The sequence below is a fragment of the Homarus americanus genome, unplaced genomic scaffold (assembly GCF_018991925.1).
Source record: "Homarus americanus isolate GMGI-L3 unplaced genomic scaffold, GMGI_Hamer_2.0 scaffold43308, whole genome shotgun sequence".
In the NCBI taxonomy this organism is placed as follows: domain Eukaryota; kingdom Metazoa; phylum Arthropoda; class Malacostraca; order Decapoda; family Nephropidae; genus Homarus; species Homarus americanus.
Window position 1 is genome coordinate 462,927 of NW_024723555.1, and position 7,701 is coordinate 470,627.

A 7,701-nucleotide genomic window follows, 5' to 3' on the forward strand; every position below is an offset into this window, starting at 1 on the left:
CTCCTAAGGGTTCCTGGTTTGATCCCTACTCCGCCCAGAGTAAAGTAGTACCTGACGTTACAGTTGAGGAAATGAAGGCTGTTGAGTGCAGTGCCGGACATTCTGCCTCATTTCTTACCCATTCAAGTTTTGTTTTCTTTCTTATTCATCTTCGTCTTGTTCTTTAAGTTCATCGTCTCCCTATTTCTTCTTCACTACAGTTTCCTGACGCTGAGGTTCCTGAAGGCCGGGTCCTCCCTCACCATGTACACCTGCTGTAGGGTATCACTCACCTGTCTATTGGAGGAACTGATGCAGGTATGTGAGTCATGTCAGATATACTGGGAGGTCTTAACAGGTGTGTGGAGGTTTGTAACGTAACGTATGTTGGGCCTGTAACGTGACGTATGTTGGGCCTGTAACGTGACGTATGTTGGGCCTGTAACGTAACGTATGTTGGGTCTGTAAAGTGACGTATGTTGGGCCTGTAACGGGATGTATGTTGGGCCTGCAACGTAATGTATGTTGGGGTCCGTAACGTGATGTATGCTGGGGTCCGTAACGTGATGTATGCTGGGGTCCGTAACGTGATGTATGTTGGGGTCCGTAACGTGATGTATGTTGGGGTCTGTAACGATGAACGATATATGTTGGGGTCTGTAACGTGATGTATGTTGGGCCTGTAACGTGATGTATGTTGGGGTCTGTAACGTGATGTATGTTGGGCCTGTAACGTGATGTATGTTTGGCCTGTAACGTGACGTATGTTGGGGTCTGTAACGTGATGTATGTTGGGCCTTTAACGTGATGTATGTTGGGCCTGTAACGTGATGTATGTTGGGGTCTGTAACGTGATGTATGTTGGGCCTGTAACGTGATGTATGTTTGGCCTGTAACGTGATGTATGTTGGGGTCTGTAACGTGATGTATGTGCAGTGTGTAGCATGAGATCCATCGGGGGCAGTAACACGGGGTCCCTCGGGTCTCTAATAACAGGTGTGTAGAAGGGTGTAATAACAGGTATATGAGAGCTGTCTTAATGAATATTCACAGGTAAATTGAATCAAAACAAACTATAGGTGAGGCGGCCAGGTAAGAGATAGTGAAGATGGCGTCCCACCAGGTGTTCTCTCCTGACCTTACAACTTGTGGGTTGATATAAACTGACGCAGCTAATCTCCAGGTGATCCGAACATTTCTTTAATGAATCATTGTACCTATAATCATCTTTGTGAATATATATATATATATATATATATATATATATATATATATATATATATATATATATATATATATATATATATTTCGATGTGTATGATGACAGTGACCAACACACGTACACATACACTGAGGTAAGGAAGATTATGAGTTATATGAATCTCAATAAACAAATTCTGAGTGTCAGGAGAACAGGTCTTAGAGGAGATTTCGTTAACAAACAACTAACTCCTCCCTGTGAGATCATGTAAGGTCGAGGGTGAGGTATTCCCCCTTAGTCCTCCACACTGCTCCTTGATGTCACAGAAGATAATAACTCCTTGGTAATATCGACCGTCTCTAAGTGTGAAAAAGTGATGTAGAAATTATTTTAAATTTTTTTTTAACACGTGAAAGTATTTAAGTTTGCAGCCATAAAGTGTTCACCTGAAGATTAATTAGCCCCTGCTTATTTCACCTGATGTTTAAAAACCTTAATTCTTACCTAACCTAACCTAACCTATTTACACTCCTGAGACTCTGAACTCCTGGACCAAACCCCTTGAATTACTTGTCCACCCTTACATAGCGCTACAGTATCTTACAGGGTTTTGACACCGTTTTGGCATGGAGTTTAAACGAGCTTTTATTCGTTCCTGTACACTAACTACGAGACCGTAAGTAGTAAGGGGGAAAAAATCCTTAACACAACTTAACTGGTTGACATGACTCACCAGCGGAGCAGATCGAGCGTGGAGTGGGTGGGGGGGGGAGGAGGGTTCACGGACCAGGGAGGCTTCCGTTTACAGAGGCTTCCATTTATAGAGAAGTACAGTATCTCAAACAGCATTAGAATAAAGTAAACAAAAAGATAAATAGAATGCGTGTGTATTTTAAGTGTATGTCTGTATATTACCAGAGATTATTTACCACCATGTCATCAAAGCCAATCGTGCACTCGGGGGAGAAAAAACAAATCTTATTTCACATGATTTATTGTCTTGCTACTTTAACCATGCTAAACGTCAGGAGTAAGAGGCACATGCAGTATGCAGAACACCGCTAACAACATACTATAGCCCCTGGACGACAACAACCACTTAAAACCGAACACGAGGAAAAACATTCATATGCATTTTAGCGGTGAGCAAACGACTGGATGCATCCTAGCGGAACAAAATAGCTACACGCATCTCTCGCCCAGAAGAGAAGAAGAGTTTAACTGTAAAACTTGAAGCAGACACCAACTAGCAGTGTATGTACAGGCCAGCTAGTACCACTCGTGCTTCCTAGCCAACTACAACCACTCGCACATTTCAGCAAAGCGAATAATATAGTAACAGTACTTGAGCTGCACCCTTTGCCACTAACACACGACAATCCCTCAACCTCTCCTCTCCTTTATATTCCTCTTCCTACCCTCCTCCTACTTCTGTCCCTCCTCCAAAACACCACCTCACCACCTTACGACCACACACACATACACACACATTTTTTGTCTACGAGAGGACTACATACCCGCTACTGTTGATTTTGTTACTGTTACTGTTGCTACTTCATTGTTACTGTTACTATTTTCGTTTTAAATTGTTGATACTACTGCTGTTACTGTCATTGCTACTGATACTACTTTCGTTGTTGTTAATTTTGCTGTTGAAGTTTATGTTGTTGTTTTGGCCTCTGTTGTTCTCGACGCTGCTACTGTTCTGGCACTTGTTGATCCAAGAACTCGTGTATACAAACATGTGGGCAAGATGAACCTTTACATATGTTACGTATATCTAAAAAACTGTGTGTGTGTGTGTGTGTGTGTGTGTGTGTGTGTGTGTGTGTGTAGTTATGTATATTTTTTTACATTTGTGATTGGGTCTAAAATCCTATAATAGCGTATATGGAAATTCTCTCTCTCTCTCTCTCTCACCCTTCTTTCTTATCTCTCACAAAGATCCGCGTCCGGACACCCCAAAACGAGCGTTCAGCGAGACACAAATTAACCAGCAAAGATCCTCCACGTAACCAACAATCACTGTCTCCTCCACCGCGTTGTTGATGGCGGGCGCTTGCATTAACCCCAGCCAAGCCATGTTTATAACTGACAATACAATTTCCTGCGGGTGAGTTATTCGGTTCTGTGTTAGCTCTCTCATGGCGTACAGAGATCAAGCTGATCCTTTGGCCTGATATCTTCTGCATGGATCCAAAAGCAAGTCAACTCAGCCAGCCAACCAGTGAGCTAGCAATATAACCTCCCTCCTCCCTCTCCCCCTCCCCTTCCCTCTCCCTCTCCCTCCCTCCCCAGTGTGTGTGTGTGTGTGTGTGTGTGATGACTCCAATATAGTATAGAAGTACAATAACATCCAGACATTCAGTACTAATAACACCTCATTGTAATTCTCTTTTAAATACACTCCAGTCTTAAGTATAATTCTGTATAATTCTGTATAATTCTGGTATAATTTCGGTGTATTATACTCGTGTATGTTTTAGTTTTGAGTCAGATAGATAAATACGTTTTTTTTTTATATTCACTCAATAAGATTTTTTTCTAAACGTACGAATCTTTGAGAAATCAGACCCAGAACTGTAGAAATATTCCCCATAAGATTAGGAAATAACTTACGAACTCAATAAGGAGAATATAAACGATAAAATCACACGCGTAAAAAAAATAATAAAAAACATTGATGAATACCGGAGCAAATTTTTTTTTTCGGTTCAACAACAACGGTACAACTCATATGCATTTGGCCATGAGATACGACCTAAGTTAGCAACAGTCCCCGGTAAGGAAGTGAATGGACACTAGATCCCAGAAGTAGTTAAGGATGTGCTTACAGATGTCCGTATAAACATGTCACAAGTGCATCAAGTTACAAGGAAACGCGTATCATTAGACGTCAGATATTGGTTGTTCACCTGATGATGAGACACCCCTGTTTATTACACCTGTTGATTAAAGATTCTAATTCTAACTTCACCTTTACCTAACCTAACCAAACCTAACCTAACCTCACCCTTATCATCTACTTCTACATCATCTACCATCTACTTGTACTGTTGACAACCTGTATGCTAATCCCAAGGTAAAAACAGGTATCAACTGACTGTATTTTATCACGTTAAGCCATAAGAATTAATTTAATGATATAATTTACCTGCTTCCTCGATTTAACAGTCTTTAATAACGGGTTATGTAACTGATATATACAGCAGCGGCGACTGTTTAAGGGGGGAGGGGGGGGGGGATATATTTAACTAGCTCAGCCATTTGACTTATAAATTCAGGGGATTCATCTTACTCACTGAGGCACTTAATTCATGCTACCTGTTTTCCTCCCTTCCTCCCTCCCTTCCTCCCTCCCTTCCTCCCTCCCTTTCCTCCTTTCCTGTTTTCCTGTCTCAACTCACTCCTTTTACTCGTTCTTTCCTCCTTCCATTCCTTCCTTCTTCCCTCCATCATTCCCTTACCCCCTTCCTTCCTCTCTTCCTCTCTCCCTTCTTTTCTCCCTCCATCCCTCCCTCCCTTTTTCCCTTCGTTCCTTCCTTCCCCGTTCCCTCCCTCTCTCTATTCTACCCTCCCTCCCTCTAACCTAACCTAACCCCACACAGGTAACGTTAAGGTGTTTAATCATCAGGTGAAATAAGCTGGGATACCTACCTTAATCTTCACGCGATCTAAATTAATTAATCCTTGTATCATTCATAATATATAGTTTTATCAAGTGAACACAAAACTATCCATCGTGTACAATTCACATATATTGAATTAACCTCAAATATTTCCCTAAGCTTCAATTACATTTTCATTGGTCAAAAGTAGGCGACCTTTTATCATTTTGCCATCCACAGATTTGTTCAAGTTAACTAACCACAAATATACTTAGATATTATTATGTTTACTCTTGTTATTAAAATCTTCTATAAAAGTCCATTGATTGAGGATTTTATTTTTTTTTGGGGGGGGGGAGGAGGTGGAGTGGGGAGGGGTGGGGAGGGGTGGGTATTATCAGTGTATAAATTTATTTCACACATTCAATGGCATACATTTTCAGTCGAGGATTTATCCAGTAAATTTATGTACTGTATTTTATTTATCGTTTCCAATCCCTGGTTTAGAGTAGTCAAATGATCTGGCTGCTTCATTATTTACACTCTAGCTTAATCTAAGAAAAAAACCTGTTAATTTATCTCCTATAAGCCACAAATCTTCCCACCACCTCTTCTTCCCCCCACTTCCCCTCCCCGTCCCCTCCCTACCACCTCCCTCCTTCCCCTTTCCTCCCCCTCCCCTTCACACATCCTTCACCCCCCACCTCTTAGTAACCTCTCATAAGGGTCATTTATCGAATATACTCAGACATATCATCACACCTAAGCCACAAATTCTTACCCACTCTCCCTCTACCTCTCTCTCCATCACTCCTCCTCCCTCACCCCCCACCTCTTAGTAACCTCTCATATGGGTCATTTATCGGATATTCTCAACAAACTCGTAGGTGGAGTGAGGGGAGTTAAACAGCGGTATGTGACGGGGGTCTGGTTTATGTGGTGCTCGTGTGCTCCTCCTGATTTAGCGTCGACTGAGTAATGACGTCAGCGCCGATTTCTAACACGCCTTCTTTGATAACTTTATTTATTATGGTATCTTTTAGGTCATTTGTTGTTGTTATTTTTTTTTTTTTAATGCTGAGGGAATTTATTGGTGTTTTAAGTTATGTCGGTTCAATATCTCTTCTCTTCTCTTCTCTTCTCTTTTGCATAATCCATTTTCCTTCCCTTTCCTTCCCTTCCTATTTCTTCCCATTTCGTCTCTTTCTCTACCTCCTCCTGCATTTCCCTCCATATTTTTTCCTCTTCTCCAACATATACCCTCCTCCTCCTCCTCCTCCTCCTCCTCCTCCTTCCTCCTTCCTCCTCCTCCTTCCTCCTCCTCCCTCCATCTCCCACTACCACCACCACACATCGTTACAAAGCCACTGCTTCTAAGGTGTGCTATTCAACTACTGGACTGTTGCACATTGACCACAGGTGTTTATCTTGGTTAAAGTTGACAGACTGTGGCTATGAATAATATTTATAGTTCCCTGAGGTTAAAAAATTATTATGAGTATTATTCCTTGTGGTATTTTTGTGATAGAATAACGCAAGGAAATGTTGGTTTTGAGGAGGGGGGGAGAAGGAGGGGAGGAGGGGGAGAGGGGAGGGGAGGAGGGGGGAGGAGGGGAGGGGAGGAGGGGGAGGGAAGAAGGGAAGGAGGGGGAGAGGGAGTGGGGAGGAGGGGGGAGAGGGGAGGGGAGGAGGGGGAGAGGGGAGGGGAGGAGGGGGGAGGGAGGAAGGAGTGGAGGGGAGTTGGGGGATGGAGGGAGGGGGTTGTATCTTTGTTTTTGGTTTCTATAGCGTATTCGTGTGTGTGTGTGTGTGTGTGTGTGTGTGTATGTGTGTGTGTGTCGGTTTTTTTGTATCGTTTATCCATTATTTTATTATGGTTATTCCTGTTTATTTAATATTATCATATTTTACTGTGTTTATAAACTTATTTTTTCTCATTCATTCATTTATTTTTTCCCAGTTCTTTTGTTTTGCTTATTATTAAACATTGATCAATTACGAAGATATTGATAATTTGCTTATTTATTTGTCTTCTTTATCTCTATATATTTTAATCCTTATATAATATCATCTATCGATATATAAAGCATAATGGTGATATATGTTATTTTTATATATATCTTTATTATATATTTATTATATTACCTTAAAAATTAATTACTAAGAGGCATACAGGTCGACAGGTAGATCCAAAATGACTCGACTATTACCTTTACCTGTTCTTAATTAAGTCTTTATATGGAGAGTTATATATTTCATAGTTATTAATGGTTGATGGACTTGTGTAATTACTTAACGAATTAACCTAAAGCTGAAGCACAGTTTAAAGAGCGGAGATGTTGAAGCGCAATTTAAAAGCCTCAGATGTTGAAGCAGTTTAAAGACCCAAGATATTGAAGAACAGTTTAAAGACCCAAGATAATGAAGCGCAGTTTAAAGACCCAAGATATTGAAGCGCAGTTTAAAGACCCAAGATATTGATATTGTAGCGCAGTTTAAAGACCCAAAATAATGAAGCGCAGTTTAAAGACCCAAGATATTGAAGCGCAGTTTAAAGACCCAAGATATTGAAGCGCAGTTTAAAGACCCAAGATATTGAAGGCAGTTTAAAGACCCGATATTGAAGCCTCAGTTTAAAGACCCAAAATAATGAAGCGCAGTTTAATGACCCAAAATAATGAAGCGCAGTTTAAAGACCCAAAATAATGAAGCGCAGTTTAAAAGCCCAAGATATTGAAGCGCAGTTTAAAGACCTTGTATTCTACCTTACAGAAAGAAAGTCATTACATCACACAGGTGTTACAGTGCCTTAAATTCTATATGATTCAAGGCTAAATGAGAGATAATACAGGTGTGTTGGGAGAGACTTGTTCCACTGTTGCGAGACGAAGAGAGATAAAGGAGAGATATCAT